Raw genomic sequence first — 23077 nt, forward strand, 5'->3', positions numbered from 1 at the left:
AAGAGATTGCCCAGGGCTCCTGTGAGGGGCAGGTATTGGGTGCGAAGGCATACAGGGAGGCTGGCAAAGGCAGTTCCTGAAACTGATGGTCCTTGGAAATTATATACGTTTCTCATGTTGCCATTTTCACATTAAAATCCTAAAAGTAGAGAGAAATTCACTCAGGTTTCTTATAATCATGAGTTTTCATAATCAAAATTATGATATAAGTTAACTTAGTGTGTAGGTACTTTTGAAATAAAAGGGAAAGTGACCTGTGTGTTATCATTATGTTGTTATTATGAAACAGAGTTTGTATAGTTCTTAGAAGAATGCAAAACACTTTCCTACACTTGAACTCATTCAAGTCTACCAACGAGATAGCAAAGACAAGGATGATAATTATAGTGATGATGGTGATGACAATGCTTATTTTAGAAAAAGATACTGAGATCCAGAGACGTTTAGGATTGGTAAACGTCAGTGTTATCACTATTGTGACTTTTAAGACCATTCTTCCCAACTTCACGCCATTGCCCTATACCAATATTTTATAGAATAGTTCCTATTGTGGAGTTCTGTGGGCAGGCTAAGCTTCTTGTCCACTTAAATAGTAACGCTAAAGCTGAGTCAGTTGCACTGGAAGCCTGGATGTAATAGGATCCTTTAACATGTGAATGGCATTCAGTATACCTGAAGTACCAGAAATAAAGGACTTGTTATAATTCAGCACTGCCACATAACAACCTGACAACACCAGCTCTGGGGATAGAGTTAGGGAAACCCCTGCAGTTTTCTCTGGCTACAGCAGCTGAGTTCTCTACAAGCCTTCTTGCCCCAGTATTTAGCATTGCACCCAGGAAAAGTCAGTGCACAGTGCAATTTTTAATTGAATGCTTATAGAAACATGTCATTTACTCTTCCTAAACATGATTAATGTTGATTCATTTAAAATATTGATCAATGGCCGGGCGCGGTGGCTCAAGCCTGTAATCCCAGCACTTTGGGAGGCCGAGACGGGCGGATCACGAGGTCAGGAGATCGAGACCATCCTGGCTAACCCGGTGAAACCCCGTCTCTACTAAAAAAATATAAAAAATTAGCTGGGCGAGGTGGCGGCGCCTGTAGTCCCAGCTGCTCGGGAGGCTGAGGCAGGAGAATGGCGTGAACCCGGGAGGCGGAGCTTGCAGTGAGCTGAGATCCGGCCACTGCACTCCAGGCTGGGCGACAGAGCCAGACTCCGTCTCAAAAAAAAAAAAAAAAAAAAAAAAATATTGATCAATAGACATACATCATTGAACACACAAACATGTCTCTCCTGTTAATAAACAAAATGTGCACAAACTGAATATATTTGCCCTCTTTCTACTGATTTGCCTTCCTGTTCCGGACATAAATCCTCTCTAATAAGCTGCACACACAATTTTGAAGCCTGGTGTGTACCTGAAATCTCTCATAACTGTCTTTCTTCCTTCTCATTTCGTTGCCTTAGTTCAATCACCTCACAATATCTTTAATTTGATTCTTTACTAAGCTGCTTCTAGACAAGCAAACTGCCCCAATTTACTCACAGTAAAACAAAAACTAGTAAATGGAGTTACTGGGTTAGTGTAGACTAATCAAATGCTCACGGCTTCAATGAATGTTTAGCGAGTTTCTGAAAGCACATGGCTACACAGTTACCTAATTACAATGCTGTTGTTTTTAGTGGTACTAAGAACAATAATCCTTCTTCTATAAATCTTTATTTTCCTTTTCGAACAGTTTTGATTCATTATTGCATTATTTTCTATCCATTAAATATGTTGAATATCACATATATTATTTCACGAGCCTCATCTGAAGTATGGGGAGTTTAGAGTGCAGGGTTTCATACAGTCCTTCCACATCTGAGGACTGGGGCCCAGAGGTAAGTGAAGGTACTTATGATTAGATAGAAAAAACAAAATCAAAAGGATTACTTAATAATTATTTCCAAAGCCTGTAAAGCTTGATCTTATCCTTAGTGGCAATGATTTAAGAGAGAGCGGATACGTTGATTTAAATCAATGGTTCTCACAGTTCAGGATGCTTTTCTCCCCAGGGGATGTCTACAATGTCTGGAGACATTTTTTATTGTCATGGCTGGAGTTTGGAAACAGCTGTTACTTTTGCCAAGTGGGTCCAGGCCACAGGTGTTGCCAGACATCCTACAGCGCATAGGACGGTCCCCCCACAATGAAGAATTATTGTCCCAAAATGTCAGGAGTGAGAGATTGGCAAGCCCTGGTCTAGACTGGACCTGAAGGTTAGTTTCCTGACACCACATATCAGACTCTGAATTACACAGCTAGGGGAATTTATCCAATTTTTTGAAATAGGAAAACAACAACAACAATAACAACAAAGGGACACATTGGTGATGATTATTTCCATTTTTTCATCACCAGCAGTTGATGCTGTGAAACAATTACAAGCTATCAGGGACATTTTAAATTCATGATTGCACCTACATGAACCTCTTCATAGGTTGCTCTTCCCTTTGACAAGATTTTAGGACCAGCAGGCTTGTAGAGGGAGTACTGAAGACCCACCCAACATTAGGCATTCTGATCTGGATTTGTTTTTCCTCTTCATTTCCTGAACTGACTTGGCTATGGATTAATGTTATCTTTACTCTCGCTTTAAGGCCTTAAAGTGTTGATAGCCGCATATAGTATATTGCATGCCATTTCCATTAGGAACCACAGTCATCGTTAGATCTGTGATGAGTTCTACGTGCCCATTGTGCCTTAGATTTTAGACTCCATAATAATGAAATTTAACTTGGAAACGTTTTTCCTGTTGTATTTATATAACAATTTTTGACCCGCCCAACCCAGCAGGAAGCGAGAACAGAAAACCATAAATAGATTTTAGAAGCATTCAAGTGCAGTGCAAACAATAATCCACATTCAAGGTTCAACCTTGACATTCAAGAAAGGTTGGAAGGGCTTTATAAGGTTTACCGACTCATTATGTTCACATCTACTGTTTTTCAGTATCTAACCTAACTGTTTTGAAAGACAATTATCACAATGACTGGTTTTTTTTTTTTTTTAACCAAGATTTGCCGATATATATATATAGTTTATTTCACTAACTGTCAAATATTTTCTGCCTTTGGGGGTAGTATCTTTAAAAAGATATTAGACGACTGGGCATGGTCACTCATGCCTGTAATCCCAGCACTTTGGGAGGCCGAGGTGGGTGGATCACCTGAAGTCAGGAGTTCGAGACCAGCCTGACCAACATGGTGAAACCCCACCTCTACTAAAAAATACAAAAATTAACCGGGCATGGTGGCAGGCGCCTGTAACCCCAGCTACTGGGGAAGCTGAGGTGGGAGAATTGCTTGAACCTGGGAGGCAGAGGCTGCAGTGAGCTGAGATCGCGCCATTGCACTCCAGCCTGGACAACTGAGCAAGACTCCATCTCAAAAAATAAATTTCATTATTATGGAAACTATTCAGGGTAACACTCTCCCAACGCTATTTATATTTTAAAACTTATCTATTTCAGTTGAGATATGAGGCTGGCTCCAGTAAAGCAACTCAGAAGAGGGTGAAGACAAATTCGTCATCCAAAGAAGATAACAGAGGGCCCTTTCTGTTACCCACAAGCATCCCAAGCTTCATTATTGATAGGAACACATTTTATTATTGCCATCCCACATTTTATTATTGATAGGAACTTGAAGGGCTACTTATTTAACTGTAAGTTTGAAATAACTTTAGTTATAGTCAAAAAGAAAGTCTTGAGTTGGGTCAGAGATTCCAGGATTTCCATCATGGAACAGTAAAAAAATGTTGTCTGTGCAATCTGCTTCTCCAAAGACTCCAGTTGGAATGCTCAGAGCAATATTTGTTAACAGAAATAAGTTGATATAATTGAGAGGATCCAGAACAAGGCACTAAAATGATCAAAGGAGTGACTTGTGCATTCAGATCAAAAGACCTGGCACTGCAGGTCAAGCATTGGTGGAGAGGGGATACCTGGTACTTGATAAGCGTCTACAAATATTTAAAAGGTATTAACAGGGAGGAAGGCAAGCCCGATTTTGCCTGCTTGGAGGTGACATAATGTGAAACAGTAAAGGTAACACCAAAGAATGAGCAATGTAGCCAGAAGATCAGGATCTATTTCCAGCAAAGAACTACAACGTGAAGCAAAATTACACAATGTGAAGCATTAAATCCACTGTACCCCTAGCAGAAAGTAACCTTGAACAATTTCTATTTGCAGATCACTGTGTCTTATGTCTTTCTTGCCTCTATTAGCTCATCATTCAGTACTTAACAACTCACCTCCTACCTGTTACCCAAATCCATCAATGACAGTATGCCTATTTTTGGAAAAATATGATTTATGTAGCCAAGCTAAGAGAGAAATTTGCAAACAGAAGCCAGGCGCGGTGGCTCACGCCTATAATCTCAGCACTTTGGGAGGCCGAGGCAGGCAGATCACGAGGTCAGGAGATCGAGACAATCCTGGCTAACACGGTGAAACCCCGTCTCTACTAAAAATACAAAAAATTAGCCGACTGTGGTGGCGGCGCCTGTGGTCCCAGCTACTCGGGAGGCTGAGGCAGGAGAATGGTGGGAACCCGGGAGGTGGAGCTTGCAGTGAGCCGAGATCACACCACTGCACTCCAGCCTGGGTGACAGAGCGAGACTCCATCTCAAAAAAAAATAAATAAATAAAAAAAAAAGAAAGAAATTTGCAAACAGAAAAGTATTTGAACAGCTGTTTTCCTTTTATGTGTTCCATATGCAGCACTTTTGTTAATTCAGGAGTACAGAGTTTAGAATCACGAATTTTAAGAAACAGAAGCAAGCTTGAGGTGATCCACTCTTATCGGAGAGGTTAGGCGACTTCTGTAAGATGCATGAGCCAGAGAATTCTGCAAAACGCACAAAACAGAGCAGAGACTAAAACCCAGGTCCTCACCAAAGTGGGGTGTGATTATTGGCAGGTAGCGTTACCTTTTTTTCTTTTAGACACAGTGTCTCGCTCAGTTGCCCCGGCTGAAGTGCAGTGGTGCAATCATAGTTCATTGCAGCCTAAAACTCCTGGGCTCAAGTGATCCTCCTACCTCAGCCTACAGAGTAATCCTTTTTCATTTTTTAAAAAATGCAATAGTTTCCATTTCTCTTTTTTTCCTAAAAGCTATGACACACAACTTTTAGGACTTTTTTTTTTTCCTTTGCTGGATTTCCAGTCTCACACTTTTATTATTGCTTAGGATGGATTTACTTAAAATTCTAAACTAGGTTTGTTAATGGTAAAGCACTTATCCTAGGGGAACAAGGCCTTGCAGCAAGGCCTGAGCAAAAGTCAACCCATCCGTTGCCTTTCACACAGTGAGATGCTTGGGCTGAGAGGAGGCTGCTCCCCTACACATGAATGAAGAACTCTGCTCAATACAACTTCTCCACTTAGATCGAGCCTCCAGCGGGGCACACCTGAGTCTGAAACAGGAAGCTGTTGAGCTGTCAAGAACCATGCTAAACAGAGCTTGGAGACATTCTTACTAAACAAAACATTTTACTGAAAATTAAGCTATGGTTATTTCTTCTGTACCTACGTAAACCAAAAAGTGACTGAGACAGGTCTCCATTAATTTAGAGGTTTATTTTGCCAAGATTGAACACATGCCCAGGAAAAAGAGACACAAGTTACAGTAGGATCTGTGGCCTGTGCTTTTTTCCAAAGAGGGTTGTGAGGACTTCACTATTTAAAGGGGAAAGAGTGGGTAGGAGGGGAAGGAGGAAAGGAAAAAACGGTAATGAGGCAAATAGTTACATTCTTGTGGGGCTTTGATGGGGCTCACTGAATCCACATTTTACATGTGAAAAGACGGAGTAGAGGAACTGTCAATAATGCATTCATCCCAAGCTAGGTAAATCTGCACTTTACATAGGATAAAGTAAACACAGAGTAGAGGAAGAAGTCAAATATGCTTTTGGTGGGCAGGGGGGTGATTTCTAGTCTTGCCTTTGTCCCGTACTTATGAAGATAAGTGTTAATTTACACTGTCAGGATGAGATTCAACAGAACTCTGTTTGGGGCTGGTTCATGAGAGGGATATGTATTCTGAAAGATTTGGGAGCCCACAGGGAATTCTTGTGAGCAATCTGTGAGGGAGTCCACCCGAGGAGAGAGGTGGCCTTCTATGATTGCTGCTCTCTGTTTAGGAACAAAAGGAAGGCAGTTTTATATGACTCAGTTGCCAAACTTCACTTTTCCCTTTGGCATAGTGAATTTGGGGTCCTGAGATTTTATTTTCCTTTCACACCTCAACATTTCCTGGCGACAAGATGATTGTGGTATGTGAGCTGCCTCTTACAGTAATGAACTGTGTATCTCACCTCCTGGACTCATGCTCTGTTCACTCCCTATTTGGTCCTCAGCACTGAGCTAGATAGGAGTGATATGAAGATGAATAGGACGTGCCTCCTGCCTTCAAAGAGCTCAGGGTCTAATGTGCAAAGTCGCAACGCAAACCAATTTATAGGGCTGTGCTGTAGGTGAGGTAGTGGAGCGAGGCTGAGTGTATGATAGAGCCTTCAAAAAACAGAGGAAAGAGGCATCTTACCCTGGTGAGGTTATGGAGAGCTTCCAGATCAGTCTTACTTTTTTTCGGTTGTTAAGCATCCTTCTGTCCTACTTCTCTCCATATATACAAAAATGTATAATAAATATTCCTATAGAGTTTTTACGGGGTTTATATCATACTTGTCATGCAACTGGCCTTTTTAAAAGACTCAAAAAAAAGACACATCCTTCCTACGTAACCAGTTCATTTTTAAAAATAGCTATACAGTATGTATTTCTGCAATTTAACTGTTGCTCGGCTTTTAGACAATTAAGTTGTTTCTAATTTTTTAAATTGGTAATGTAATCTGGAGGACAGCCTCTCCTCTCATTTTGGTCCCAGTGGGGCTATGTGCCTGTCCCCCAGGGAACATGGGGATGGGTCTTTGAGGTCGTCCCTTCAGCCGCTGGGGTCTGGGATCCTCCACTGGCCAGCACTCTCTTCACCTGGTGCTCTACAGCAGGCTGCCTGGTGCTTTTCAGAAAACCATGGAGGAGGGCCCATGCTGTTTCCAAAAAACAACCAAAAAAGTATGATCCTAAGACCTTCTTCAGATCAAATACACATTTGCCTCCAGAGTCCCTGAGTAATGCTTCCCCTGAAAGACTAAGGAGGCGTTTTAAGTACCCTAAAGTGTTTCAGCATTAAAGGCAAGAAAGGGGAGGAAATGGAGGGGTGTGGTGGTCAAGAGTTGTTCGTGGCTGGGCACGGTGGCTGATGCCTGTAATCCCAGTATTTTGGGAGGCCAAGGTGGGTGGATCACCTGAGGTCAGGAGTTTGAGACCAGTCTGACCAACATGGAGAAACCCCGTCTCTACTAAAAATACAAAATTAACCGGGCGTGGTGGCACGTGCCTGTAATCCCAGCTACTCAGGAGGCTGAGGCAGGAGAATCACTTGAACCTGGGAGACAGAGGTTGCAGTGAGCCAAGGTTGCACCATTGCACTCCAGCCTGGGAGACAAGAGTGAAACTCCATCTCAAAAAAAAAAAAAAGAGTTATTTGTGTGTGTTCCCTCTGTTGTTCCACACAGGAGGGTCCATGTCTCTCTGTTTGGTCCTTCGGAGGACATTCTGGGTAGGTCTCCCTGACACCTCCTCGCCTCCCTAGTCCTCTCTTCCCCTGTCCACACCTTTCTCAGTAGCATCAGCTCCACCCTGGAGGACTTAGAGGATGACTCAGTGCAGCCTCCCTCTCTGTGTCATGCTGGCGTCTCTGGAAAATGCACAAGCTCTTGTGCCAAGGAAGGGGGAGGGACATAAATGGGCGTGGCTTGTCTGTCCACCAGTGAAGCTGAGGCTGATTAATAACCCAAGTACCTAAAGAAAACACAACTTACCATTAATCTACACGAGGAATTTGTTATCAAGCCCATGTCTTCTGTCACTTTGACCCCGACTGTACTCCGTACAAAACAATGACCTTGGCTGAACTGAGTCAAAGGTGCACCAGGCTCTCTCCTGGCCGAATTTCCGTGATGAAGTCCTCATGTTAGTTAGCTGAGAACTCCTCTGCATGGGCCATCAGGGCAAATGGCACCATGAGCAATAATTGTTTCTCTAATCTCCAAGTTGCTCTTCTGAGAGCAGAGGTGAACGCGCACATAATGTAGAAATGGGTGGCTGGGCATGGTGGTTCATTCCTGTAATCCAGCTCATTGGAAGGCAGAGGTTGGTGGATTGCTTGAGCCCTGGAGTTTGAGACCAGCCTGGGCAACACAGCAAGACCCTTACACTAAAATAAAAAGTTAGCCAGGTGTGGTGGCTCACACCTGTAGCCCTAGCTACTCCAGAAGCTGAGGTGGGAGGATTGCTTGAGGTCAAGGCTGCAGTGAGCCATAATTGCACTACTGCACTCTAGTCTGGGCAACAGAGCAAGACCCTGTCTCAGGAAAAAAAAAAAAAAAAAGACACTCTTGTTAATTACCCTTGCACATGTAGGTTGCATTCCCAAGACTAGAATGGAAAAGTACAGCCACATTGTCCTGTACCAATTTCTAATCTTGCTGTCAATGTATGACAAATACGCATTCCCCTGTGCATCACCAGCTCCAGCTCCTCATAGGTGGAGGACTTGACGGATGGGACAGAATTGGGCAGGAAGGAGAACAAGGAGACATGGGGGACAGGAAGTGTTGGATGAAGCACTGCCAGGAAGGCACAGAGGAGAGGCCAGCACACTGGGAACTAAATGCTTGCATCCACACTCGCTTGTTTATTCATTCAACAAACGCTCTTTTGGTGCCTAGTACGTGCCAGCCCTAGGTATCCCCTGTGTTGGGCACCGTGCTAGGCATTGGGCGTACATTGAGAAACAAGACAGGCTTTGTGGAATACAAAGCTCAGAGTTGCAAAGGAACCAGGCTGGAGGCTCAGTGGAGGGGAGACGACATGCCCTCGTGTAAGCAAGTGTGTGCTTCACCCTACAGGCAAAAGGGGAATGACAGGATCTTGTGGGAGGTTTTAGATGATTCATAATGGTGACCATAAGGAAAGTGGATTCAAAGGGGCTGAGACTTTGGGGCATGGTGAAGGAAATGCTTGTGTTTGCCGTCTTAGGAAAGGTGATGAGCTGGTACACTTCTGAATTAAATTAGAGAGTTTGTCTCAAGGTGAGAGCTCAGGCTGCACTGTCACATGTAAAGAAATCATTTATCCCTTAGCAACAGTCATCTAAAAATATTGACATCACACGACATGCAAACACTGAAAACCCTCCATCACAAAGGCGAGGTACTCTGAAGGTGACTTTATGGCTTGATTTTGCTGTTAGAAACAAGGAGACACTAGTGTGAGTTTGTGTAGCATGTGTGTGGTGTGTTTGTGTGTGAGGTGGGTGTGTTACGTGTCTGCATGGTGTGTGTGGGGTGTGTGTATATAGGTGAGGTGTGTGAGTTTGTGTGTGGCATGTGTGGTCTGGATGTGTCTGTGTGTGGTTTGTGTGTGTGTGTGAGGTGTGTATGTGGTGTATTTGTGTGTGTGATGTGTGAGGTGTTTGTGGTGTGTGAGGTGTGTATAGTGCGTGAGGTGTGTGTGGTGTGTGTATGTTTGTGAGGTCTGTGTGAGGTGTATTTGTGGTGTGTGTGTGAGGTGTGTTCGCATATATGTGTGTGATATGGGAGGTATGTGTGTGGTGTGTGAGGTGTCTGTGTGAGGTGCGTGGTGTGTGAAGTGTGTGGTGTGTGAAGTATGTGTATGTGTGTGAGGTGTGTATATGTGTGAAATATTTATGTGGTGTGTTTGTGTGTGTTTGAGGTGTGTGTGTATGTGTGTGAGTTGTGTGTGAGGAGTGAGATGTGTGAGGTGTGTGTGGTGTGTGAAGTATGTATATGTGTGTGGGGTGTATGTGTGTGAGGTGTGTATGTTTGTGAAATATGTATGTGGTGTGTTTGTATGTGTATGTGTTTGAGGGGTGTGTGTGAGGGGTGAGGTGTGTGAGGTGTGTGTGTGGTGTGTGTATGTGTGTGAGGTGTGTGGGGGGGTTGAGGTGTGAGGTGTGTGGTGTTTGAGGTGTGTGGTGTGTGTGAGGTGTGTATGTGTGTGAGGTGTGTGTATGTGTTGGACGTATTTGCGTGTGTATGCGTGTGAATGTGTGTATGTGTGTGAAATGTTTGGTGTGTTTGTATGTGTGTGAGGTGTGTGAGGTGTGTGAGGTATGTGTGTGGTGTGTGTGAGGTGTGTATATGTGTGAAATGTGTGTATGGTGTGTGTGGTGTGTGTGTGAGGTGCATATGTGTGTGAAATGTGTATATGGTGTATTTGTATGTGTATGTGAGGTGTGTGTGGTGTATGTGAGGTGTGTGTGGTGTGTGTGAAATGTGTATATGACATATTTGTAACTATGTATGTGAGTAGTGTGTGTGGTGTGTGGTGTGTATGAGGTGTATGTGAGGTGTGTATGTGTGTGAAATGTGTATATGGTGTGTGTGTGTGTGTGAGGTGTGTGAGGTATATGTGTAGTGTGTGTGAGATGTGTATGTGTGTGAAATGTGTATATGGCGTATTTGTATGTGTATGTGTGTGAGTGGTGTGTGTGGTGTGTGGTGTGTGTGAGGTGTATGTGAGGTGTGTGTGAAATGTGTATAAGGTGTGTATGTGTGTAAGGTGTGTGAGATGAGTGTGGTGTGTGTGAGGTGTGTATGTGTGTGAAATGTGTATATGGCGTATTTGTATGTGTATGTGTGTGAGTGATGTGTGTGGTGTGTGGTGTGTGTGAGGTGTATGTGAGGTATGTGTGTGAAATGTGTATATGGTGTGTGTGTGTGAGGTGTATGAGGTATATGTGTAGTGTGTGTGAGGTGTGTATGTGTGTGAAATGTGTATATGGCGTATTTGTGTATGTGTATGTGTGTGAGTGATGTGTGTGGTGTGTGGTGTGTGTGAGGTGTATGTGAGGTATGTGTGTGAAATGCGTATATGGTGTGTTTGCATGTGTGGTGCGTGTGAGGGGTGTGCACACACCAGCACAGATACACTGAGGAGATGTCCCCTCTCGGGTCGGCGGCGTGGACGTGTGCCGTGGGACTGGAACAGGCGGGAGGAGGAAGGCGCTCGCCTTCTCTGTGCGCACATCCTTTGACTTTTTATTACAGACTCCTGCTCTGATGTGCTGATCTCTGAGTCATGTTTCTCTTTTCATGCTAGACCTTTAGAGAGGAAATGGTGCAATTTCTATTCTAGTTCCAACACAAGAGACCTTTTTTCTCTCGACAGTGTCTTATTTTGCAATTTCTCCCCCAGTGTCAAGAGACATTTCCAACAAAGCGGGTGATTGTCAGAGGCATTTGTTTCATAAAGCTTTGCACGTAGATACAATTGTGAGATAAAGCAGCAGAAACGCATTTCGTGTATTAAATATCACAGTGAAGTAGCACTTAAGATACCAGCGAGAAGGTTAAACAAGTAAGAGAGGAAGAACATTCTTGGCAGAAAGCACAGCACGTCAGCTACGCCCTCGCTCCAGTATTTGCCAGTAAGGAAGAGCTGCTGCGGCAGGAGTTGCTGAGCTATGCTTGTGTTCTCAAATCCAAAGAATATCTGTCTGGAAGTGTGTGCAACAGCTGATGACAGGGGTTACCTCTGGGTGCAAAATAAGGCTTTTGCTTCTTGCTTTCACTATTTAAATTTATATAATATTTTTTAAAGAAGAAAATTAGAATTCTGGGTGAGATTGGTAATTTTTTTACTTTGTTTTTCCCATAATTGTTCAGTTTTCTATAATAAAATATGCTGTTTTGTAATCACAAAAAAGAAAAAAATGCTTGAAATTAAACTTTTTTTTTTTTTTTTTTTTTTTTTAGATATATCTTGCTCTGTTGCCTGGGCTGGAGTGTTTTTTTTTTTTTAAATAGATATATCTTGGTCTGTTGCCTGGGCTGGAGTGCAGTGGTACAATCTTAGCTCACTGCCGCCTCAATGTCTTGGGCTCCAGAGATCCTCCTGCCTCAACCTCCTGAGTAGCTGGGACCACAAACACTCACCATGCACTACAGGCACTCACCACGTTTTTTTGGGTAGAGTTCGGGGTCTCAAACTCCTGGCCTCAAGCAATCTTCCTGCCTCAGCCTTCGAAATGAAAGATTTTTAAAAGGGGGAGTCCATAAGCCTCCTGTAGCAGATTTCTGTGGCCCAAGAAGCCCAGGGCGATTTCCAGAGGTCATTAACACTTCAGTGGCAGAGCTCGTGCTTGTGAAAACTAAAACACCCTTTTAGAAAGATATTTGATTTAATTAACAGAAGACAATAGTGAAATAGTATGATCTACAGTCATACAGGCCTCAGGTCAGTTTCGGCCACAGGACCTTGGAAAGTGACGTGGCCTTTCTGATCCCTGGTATCCCGGCCTGTGAACTGGGGGAGTTGATTAAGAGCCTGCGGAGCACCCAGCTGAAGGCAGTTAGTCAAGCAGGATGCATGTGGAAACTGAGAGTTCCCCAGTGTCCTCAGCCTCTTAGAGACCCCAAATGAGCTCTCAGATCATCAAGACGGTCAAGGGAGGGCTGGACACCTTCCCGCCTCTGCCCACACAGCCTCTCCTGCCAGCGTCCCATCTATTGTCAGCCTTGGGGCTCTTCCCCTTTAATCACTCTCCTGCCTTCACCAGCTAGACTTCCGCCATCTTTTGCTGGTTGGTATTTACCATTCTCCTGTTTCACATCCCGCCCTTGAAGATGACCCCCTTAGACATAGCGCAAGAAGTCCTGTGTGTCCCCCCAACTCCTCAGGTCTCTGCTGTGTCTTTAGGAAGGCCGCACCACTCCCGGAGAGCAGAATCACAAAATGTTGCCCTGCCCAACACTGTCCCCGCCCCACCACACAAAGACCACCTCTCCCGTGTTCCCAGGTGTTCCTCCCGTCTCCATGGAGATGCCTGCCTCTGCCACACTCCTGGCTCATGTACTCTTGGAGGACCAAACACCAAACATCCTCCTCTCTTTTGGGGCTCCCTGCCCCTCAGATAGTGGAAGACTCGCTTACTGTCTAGCTGTACCTGTGTAAGAAGGTCCCTGTCAATCACTGAACTTCCTACTCTCTCTCTTTTTATTTATTTTGAGAGAATCTCGTTTGTAATTTCATACCTTAATCTAAAGAATGGTGTATATGTAACAATCAATTTTAACATGAACAAAATATTCCCTCTGAAAAATGTCCTAACACACTTTGGATTTCTCATATGTATAGAGAATACGGCTTTTGCTTCTTGCTTTAAGTATTTAATTTTACATACTATTTTTTAAAGAAGAAAAAATTGATACTGTAATACCACAGTACCAATTTTTTAAAACACAATAGCAAAGACTTGGAATCAACCCAAACGTCCATCAGTGACAGACTGGATTAAGAAAATGTGGCACATATACACCATGGAATACTATGCAGCCATAAAAAAGGATGAGTTTGTGTCCTTTGTAGGGACATGGATGCAGCTGGAAACCATCATTCTCAGCAAACTATCGCAAGAACAGAAAACCAAACACCGCATGTTCTCACTCATAGGTGGGAACTGAACAATGAGATCGCTTGGGCTCGGGAAGGGGAACATCACACACTGGGGCCTATTATGGGGAGGGGGGAGGGATGGCATTGGGAGTTATACCTGATGTAAATGATGAGTTGATGGGTGCTGACGAGTTGATGGGTGCAGCACAGCAACATGGCACAAGTATACATATGGAACAAACCTGCACGTTATGCACATGTACCCTAGAACTTAAAGTATAATAATAAAAAATAAATAAAATAAAATAAATCAGATTTTTTATTTGAAAGTGAAATTCCACTTTCAAATGCTCTAAAACATGTTGTTTGCCAAAATGCAAAATATCTTTTTTTGTTTCAACATGAGAAATGCTTAGAAAAAGCAGAATTACAGAGACTTTCTCTTCCAACGGGAAACAATTTTTTCTCATCTGCTACAATCAAAGATGACAAGACTATTTTTTTAGCAACACTTTAAATAGCTGAGAGTTAAAGTGTGTTCCATGCTTACTGCATGCCAGTACTATTCTGATGGTCACAAGAACCCTAGGTGTAGGTACTCTTATCATCCCCATTTCAGAAACAAGAAAGCTGAAGTTTCAAGTAACTTACTCATACTCAGAAGTTCACACATAAGTACTGGACTTCAAGCCAAGTCCACCCCATATGAGAGGCCATCTACCTACCTAACTAAGAACTAGAAGGCAAAAAGTTGACTAAAACCGTTTCCTCTCATAAAATTCCTTATATCTACATCCAATAATATATGTATCTCTTACTTGCTTTTCAATTATCTATAAAGCTGGAAAATAAATAGAAACTAAACTCTGAGACTCATACAGCAGATAGGAAGTAACCTTGATAAACTTAAGAGTGTTCCATAAGTAGTCAATTTCTGCTGATGAGAAATAGCGACTGTGCCACAGTATACGCTTTATAACAATGTGATACCTGAGGAAGAAATAATACCATCTATAACTGGAAGGAATGCAAAATGGTGCAGCCACTTTGGAAACCAGCTCAGAAGATTCTCATAAAACAACCTATATCTTTCACATATATGACTTAGCAATCTGACACAGGGAGACCAAAACAACAGGGAGAGAAAGCAGAGCAGTGGTTGCCAGAGGTTAGAAAGGCGGTGGGGAGGAGGCCAAGTGCGGCGGCCCACACTTGTAATTCCAGCACTTTAGGAGGCCGAGGCGGGTAGATCACGAGGTCAGGAGCTCGAGACCAGCTTGGCCAACACGGTGAAACCCCATCTCTACTAAAAATACAAAAATTAGCCGGGTGTTGTGGCGAGCATTTGTAATCCCAGCTACTCAGGAGGCTAAGGCAGGAGAATCGCTTGAACCCGGGAGTCAAAAGTTGCAGTGAGCCGAGATCATGCCACTGTGCTCCAGCCTGGGCAACAGAGTGAGACTCCATCTCCAAACAAACAAACAACAAACAAACGTGGGGAGGAGTTGAATATAAAGAGACAGAATGAGGAGATTTGGGGGTGATGGAACCATGGTGATGGATATGTGACTGTGCATTTGTCAAAACCCATAGAACGGTTCACCGTGGAGTAAATCTTCTGAATAAATTCTGTAGTTTAATTGACAGTATTGTACCAAGATTAATATTTTAATTTTGACAATTGTTCTATGATTATGTAAACTGTTCACATACAGAGCGAGACTCCGTCTCAAAAAAAAAAAAAAAAAAAAAAAAAAGAAAAAACAAAGAAGTTGGGTGGAGGATATGTGAGAACTTCCTCTACTACTTTTGCGATTCCTCTTTAAAATTATCTCAAAACAAGGCCAGGCGCGGTGGCTCAAGCCTATAATCCCAGCACTTTGGGAGGCCGAGACAGGCGGATCACGAGGTCAGGAGATCGAGACCATCCTGGCTAACATGGTGAAACCCCATCTCTACTAAAAAAAAAACAAAAACAAAACAAAAAACTAGCCGGGCGAGGTGGCCGGCACCTGTAGTCCCAGCTACTCGGGAGGCTGAGGCAGGAGAATGGTGTAAACCGAGGAGGCGGAGCTTGCAGTGAGCCAAGATCCGGCCACTGCACTCTAGCCTGGGCGACAGAGCGAAACTCCGTCTCAAAAAAAAAAAAAAAAAAAATTATCTCAAAACAAAACATTTTTACAAAACAATTTTATGATAAGCTGAGTATGTGGTGCCAGATAGGATTTCTTCCGCAGCTAAAACCGCCTTTATTTTCTATCATGTGTATTAGAGGAGAAGAAAATCTAATTTGGCCTTAGGAATTTTGTTTTCAAAATATACTATAAGCTGTATTTGTAAACATTCTCTTATTTCTCATTCTCTGAAATTGAAGGATTCTCCATCTATATTACCTCCTGACACTACAGTTCAGTTTTATTTAGCAGGACCACTGTATTTTCCCTTTTTCCCCCAAAATAGATTTCGTATGTTCCTGATTTTCATCGGTTATTCTAACTATTCTGTGTATTTGGCTCCAACTATGTGCTGGGTGCTCCTTCCGTTGGACGGGTGCTTGCGTTACTGAATGCTTTGACTGTATTTAGATCGGCATTTCTTGAATCCATTTTTAAGGGCATGCCTGTCTTGATCTAACATACTTCCTGATGAAGCACAGATCTGTTTTTGGTAGTGGTAGTATTATTCTGAAGATGTTTCTTAGTGCCTCCTTTGGCATTTTCCTGCTGTTTCACCAACAGTTTTTGTTAGCATTGTCAAACTCTACTGAGAACCGAGATTTGTAATTAGCCTGGTATATTAATCAGGATCAATGCTGAGGAGGCAGAAAAGGAAATGGGAAACATTTGATTAATTGTAAGATCTGAGTTGGATAGCTTCTCTGAAAGCTAGCCTGGGCTCAGCAAAGTATTTAGAGGGCAATATGGCAGGTAAGAGTGACTTGGAGTCTCTTATGCAAAGTTGGAGAGCAGAAGGCAGCTGGGTGCAGTTGGATGGTCTGCGGCAGTTTCCAGCACAAAGCACCCTTATCCATCACAGATGCAGGGTGCGCATGTGTGGATCTGCTGAATTAACTTGTCCTTGTTGCTGCTGTTGTCAATATCAGAACCACCACATAACAGATAGTTTTGCCTGATTCACAGACAGTTTGCTACTTTGGCACCTTCTGGATTTGACAGATTATTTAAATCACTAGTTGCTCTATTGGCTAGCAATTTGGATAAGTATTTCTAATTTCCAATTTTGCCTGAGGTACCTTTAAGAATTGAAGCTAACAGTGCTGAGGGACTAGAAAGACAAGGCACAGACTGGGAGAAAGTATTTATAGAACACATGTCTGATATGGAACTTGTATCCAAAATGTACAAAGAACTCTTAAAACTCAATAATAAGAAAACATACTACCCAGTTTTAAAATGTGCAAGAGATCTGAACAGGCTCCTCACCAAAGAAGATATACGATGATAAATAAGCATATGAAAATATGCCCAACACCATACATCATTACAGAATTACAAATTAAAACAGATACCACCACACACCTATTAGTGTGGCTAAAATTAAAAACAACATCAATGACAACTGATAACCCGAAATGCTGACAAGGCTGCAGGGCAACAGGAAGTGTCATTCATTGCTGGTGGAAATACAAAATGTTGTTGCCACTGTGGAAGACAGTTTGGCAGTTTCTTTAAAAGTTAACTGCAGTTGGCCGGGCGCGGTGGCTCAAGCCTGTAATCCCAGCACTTTGGGAGGCCGAGGCGGGCAGATCACGAGGTCAGGAAATCGAGACCGACCATCCTGGCGAACACGGTGAAACCCCGTCTCTACTAAAAATACAAAAAACTAACCGGGCGAGGTGGCGGCACCTGTAGTCCCAGCTGCTCAGAGGCTGAGGCAGGAGAATGGCGTGAACCCGGGGGCGGAGCTTGCAGCGAGCTGAGATCCGGCCACTGCACTCCAACCTGGGCGGCAGAGCGAGACTCCGTCTCAAGAAAAAAAAAAGTTAACTGCAGTCTTATCACATGATCCAGCAATCATGCTCCTAGGGAAAAGTTACATTCTCACAAAAACCTACACATGAATGTTTATAGAAGCTTTATTCATAATCACAAAACTGGAGGCAACCAAGATGTCCTTCAATAGGTGAATGATAAACTACATCCAGACAATGGAATATTTAACAATAAAAAGAAATGAGCTAGCAAGTCATGGAAGAAAGTTAAATGCATATTGCTAAGAAAGAAGTCAATCAGAAAAGACTACATACCATATCATTCTACCTACATAACATTCGGGAAAAGGCAAAACTATGGAGACTTTAGAAACATCAGTGGTTGCCAGGGGCTCTAGGGGAAGGAGGGATGAATAAGTGGAGCACAGGGGATTTTTAGAGCAGCAAAACTGCTCTGTACATAACTGTAATGGTGAACATATATTATTATATATTAGGCAAAATCCATAGAAGTCTGGCTAGGTGCGTTGGCTCACATCAGCACTTTGGGAGGCCAAGGCAGGCAGATCACTTGAGGTCGGAGTTCAAGACCAGCCTGGCCAACATGGCAAAACTCCATCTCTACTAAAAATACAAAAATTAGCCAAGAGTGGTGGCTCACACCTGTAACCCCAGCTACTCAGGAGGCTGAGGTAGGAGAATTGTTTGAACCTGGGAGGCAGAGGTTGCAGTGAGCCAAGATCATGCCATTACACTCCAGCCTGGGTGACAGAGCAAGACTCTAGTTCAAAAAAAAAAATCCATAGAAGTCTATGCACAAAGAATGAATTTTAGTGTAAATTATGAACTTTAGTTAATAATGCACCTATATTGATTCATTAATTATTACAAATATATCACAGTGATGCAAGATGCAAATAATAGAGGAAGCTGAGTGGGGCACAGGGAATGTATGGGAAATCTCTGTAGTCGCTGCTCAATCTTTCTGTCAATCTAAAACTGTTCTAAAAAGTAAAGTCTCTCTCTATATATAAATTGAGTGCTAGCATCAACAAAATGCAAATTTAAACTATCGTAAACTACTACTAGACTGCATTTAAATAGCTGAAATGACAAGAATTGACAATATCACGTGTTGCCAAGGAAGTAGAGCAAATGGAAATCTCCTATATTGCCAACAGGAATGTAAATAGGAACAAACACTTTAGACAATAATTTGGCAGTTTCTTTTGAAGTTAAACATACATATACCATATCATCCAGAAATTCTACTCCTATGTATTTCTTAACAAAAATGAAAATGTATATCCACACTAAGACTTGTACACAAGTTTTATCAGCAAATCCACTGAAAAGGATCTTCCTTAAAAAAGAGAAAGATTTTATTCCTGTAAGCAGTTTGCAAACCAGGGAGACCCGGCCTTCCTTCAGTACAAAACAAAGATACTCTCCCTGAGAAGAGAGAGACGGGTTATCCTTTATAGAAAAAGCTCCCACCCAGATTCCCACTCTGGTCTGCTCTGCAAGTGAGGGATGCAAGTGTGTTTGGTTCTGATTGGTCAATGCAGGTCACAAGTCTATTTGTTAGATCCAGGAGTCAAGATGAGACTTCCCAGCACCCATCAAATCAGGAGGCATAAACAGGAGCAGACAGCCATGAAAGTCCCCAAATCACGCGAGCCTGTGGTTTCTCAGAGAATGCCGAAGACGTTTGTGACCTGGATCCATTCTGCATTTAGACCCAGTTAGCCACTCAGGATCCATTTGGAAGGACTGGCTCTTTCAGGTTCAGAAAGTGTTCATGGCAGCTTTATTTACAGTAGCCAGAAACTGGGTTCTATCCCAGTTACCTTTAGTGACTTTCAGTCATACTCAGCTTCACTGAGCAGTACTCCCTGAACTAGCCCTTTAAGAAAAGGAAGGAGCCTTCTGCCCACGAGGTAGGAAGCAGTCCAGCAGGGCAGGGGGTGTCCACCGGAGCTGGGGGCGCTTTGTAGGAGGCAGATGCTGATGAGGAGAACGTAAGGCTTCAGAACATTAGGAACATGGGAGTTGCACCTCTTTGCAGTTTGTTGGATAGTGGCTTTGTATTAGTTTCTTGAGGCTGTGATAACAAAGTACCACAGACTTCAATGGCAGCAGTGTGTCATCTCACACTTCCAGGGGCTGGAAGTCAGAGATGAAGGTATCAGCAGGGTTGGTTTCTTCTGAAGCTGTGAGGGACAGGTCTGTTCCCGGCCTCTCACTGTGGCTTGTAGATGGTCATCCTCATGTCCACACAGCGTTCTACCTGTGTGAGTGGCTGCCTCTTTATCTAAATCTCCCTTTTTATAGGGACATCAGTCATTCCGGATTGAGGCCCACCCTAATGACCACATTTGAACTTGATTACCCCTGTAAAGACCCTATCTCCAGATAAGCTCATGTTTTGAGGTGCTGGGAGTCAGGGTGTCAACATGGGAATTTCGGGGGATACAATCCAACCCGTAACAGACTTGAGCCATTTTCTTTTTATGATTATGTGGGCCACAGTCCCAGACAGCAACCACTGGTCCCAGATCAGGTACAAGTGGTCCCAGCATCGTGAAGGACCTGAGGATGTATGGGTTACATTGGCTTTGAATAACCAGCCGAGGAGCTGTGGGAGAGCCTGTCCTGCCCCTTTCGAATACTGAAGTTTGAGTTGGAGCCCCCAGCTAAAATGTTGGCATTTTCCTATGGTTCTCTAATAGTTACAGAGAAAAGGGAGGAACTTAGCTCTTCTGTTGAGGGTTTATTCTGCCGGATGCTCTCCAACTAAGTTTGTTATTTTGGCAACACTGATGAGGTAGGTGTTATCTCCTTCCTGCAGCTTAGGAAACAAAAAGCTCAGTGGGACTAGGTAGCCTTCGTCCACACTGCCTAAGCTGTTATTCAAGTACAGGTAGTAAGAGGGATTTGAACACAGGCCTTCCTGACCCCAGCGTCCATGTTCTTTTCATAACCATGAGCTATTTCATTTTCTAAAAAGTGTTCAGTTGAAACAAATGCAGAAATGATTCCTCTTAATGTATGCAATAGAGCTGTGCTTGTCTGATATAATCCAGGATGTATCCTCTGAACAGAAAAGTTAGAAAAGATGGCATTGGAAAAGACATGCAGACAACTGTAAAAACTGTGAAACTTGATGGGGAAAATGTGTTATCACCTGACCTATATCTTAAAATGGTAAGAATTTACGCTATCCACCTGTCAAGATAAAGGAGCAAAGGAACCACGCTCCACGTGTTGGGAAGAAAATAGCACACAGTGGCAACTGGGGGTGACATGAGACCACACCACCCATCAGGAATCTCACGCAGCCCCTCCATTCTTGAATATGAACAATTGAAGTTTTCTCAATCATTTATTTTATTTTATTTTTTAACTGATTAATAATAACTATACATATTCATTGGCACCTAGTGACATTTCTATACCTCTAAGGTGTAGTGATCAGATCAGGGTAACCGGCATGCCCGTCATCTCAAACACTGACCACTTCGTGCAGCCTGGAGCTCCCCACTGTGGATCCAATGGCTGCCACAACCATGTTGCAGAGCCAGGTCGCGGAAAGGCAGCTTGGCAAAAAGACTAAGATGAGCCAAGTATACTGTGACATGGCATAGGAATCATTGATCAAATGCTGTAACTTGGTGTCATTACAACAGACAATGATGTTGAGTGGAGTGCTGGACCTCTTATCACCACAGTATCACGCTGATGTAATCACACTAATCTAAGCTTCTTGGTGGGGAAAGAGAAAAGCTTTGCAGTAGCTCCCCTTCCTGGTGCTGTTCAGAAACAACAATGGTCCAGGCCACATCTCACAATGAAGGGGGCTGGGCTGGTTGGGCACAGTGCTAAATGAGCCTCAGGTCAAGAGGTCACTCCTGCAGCCAGGCCGGCCTTTAGCCACACTCTGGTCCAGGCGACAGATAGGGCCCCTAGCCTTAGCCCCCTTTCATCTCACACGTGGGGTGTTCTTGGCCACAAGAGGACCAATTCAAAATAATGCTCAGTGACTTGGTGAATAAACTCTTCTACTGGAGATGGTATTGCATTGCTAGATGTATCTTGAACTACAAATCTTGCTTGGGGAGATTTGTATAAATTTAAGATCATTTGATTGGTTTTCTTTCAAGTCCCTGCTTTCAAGAGCCTCTTGTATGCTTCCAATGGAACACGAGAATCCGAATTCAGTCCTTCACCTATTCCTACTGGTGTTGAACTCTACAAAGACACAGAATCTACTGGCTTAGCCAATGAACCTTACAGAGTGTCTAGTTGCTCCGATTTAACATATCAGTGTATCGGGAAACTTAATCCTGAGTGCAGGTTGATGGCATATGGATTCCATGCTGGTGGTAGGTTTGGACTACTTCAGAAAAGAAATGGGCACATGCCTTCTTGTAAATATTTTGTCTTTGTAAATATTTTCTTTGTATTCATGGGTTCAAGGCGCCCAGGAAACATATGTGAAGCCCAGATGCCACCGGAATTTTCCTGGTCTGCTTTAAGGAAGTCCTTAAGCATCACACCCGCCAGTTCAAATACTATTTGAGCTCTGTGCATTTGTGAGAAATGATGTATAGGTAGAAAAATTATATAAGAAACATTGAAAAATCAACAGGACTATTTAAATGTTATACTGAACTCATGAACGGTTCAATCTAACTATTTGGCTATTAAAAATTACTCAAAAATCATAGAAGTCTGGAAATAAATACTTCATAAACAACATTTTCAAATATCACATCAGGAAAAATTAAACAAAACCAGTTAAGGAGGGAAGTTACATTTAAAAAGACTGAGTTCTACTATCCCCTAAGTTTTGCAAAAATATTTTTAACTTACCTTCTAAAAGTTGGTGAGTTTCCATTATAAAATAGAAAAATTGTCTTCATTCCATGAAAGAACTGTCTGAGAATCAGAAAAGCACCATATCCTGGATTTCGAGGAAGATGAAATTTCTTCTTATCTTCTATTTTACTAAATACTAAAAATAAAATAATCATATTGTATTGCATCTGACACTGTTAAGGAAAATAGCTTAAAATTTTTAAAATAATGAGCAATATATTTAATTTTAAAATAGGAAGAATTAGGCTAAGGTAGTAATTTTTTAGTGAGTTGAAAGTCCAAACTATGAGTTTGGAAGAAACAGCCCTAAAAGGCAAATAACATGGCTTTGGAATAATCACAGGGCAAATGCTTTGTTCTATATAATTCTTCTTTTGTGAATTTTAAAATGCTCAACAAGTGAATTTTATAATGAATTATGTCTAAGAAGTAGATATTGCTTTAAAATCTGATTTCCAGAGTCCCAAACTAAGGCAAAGACTGAGATTAAATCTCTGCCCAAAGTCTTAAGTGAGCCAGTGGAAGGCAGCAGTTTATTCACGAACTGCTGGTTATCTGCTGCTTAACTACTTAACACACCCAGTGTGATTGGCAATCAGATCCTAATAATGTATGTTTCAAGGAAAGGTCAGTTTCCTTAAGATCCTTAAAGACTTGTCACTTTGAAAAGGGAAACGGAATGTGAAAATGTCACCGGTCCACCTGGCAATG

This window comes from Theropithecus gelada, chromosome 17, assembly GCF_003255815.1.
Source record: "Theropithecus gelada isolate Dixy chromosome 17, Tgel_1.0, whole genome shotgun sequence".
In the NCBI taxonomy this organism is placed as follows: Eukaryota; Metazoa; Chordata; class Mammalia; order Primates; family Cercopithecidae; genus Theropithecus; species Theropithecus gelada.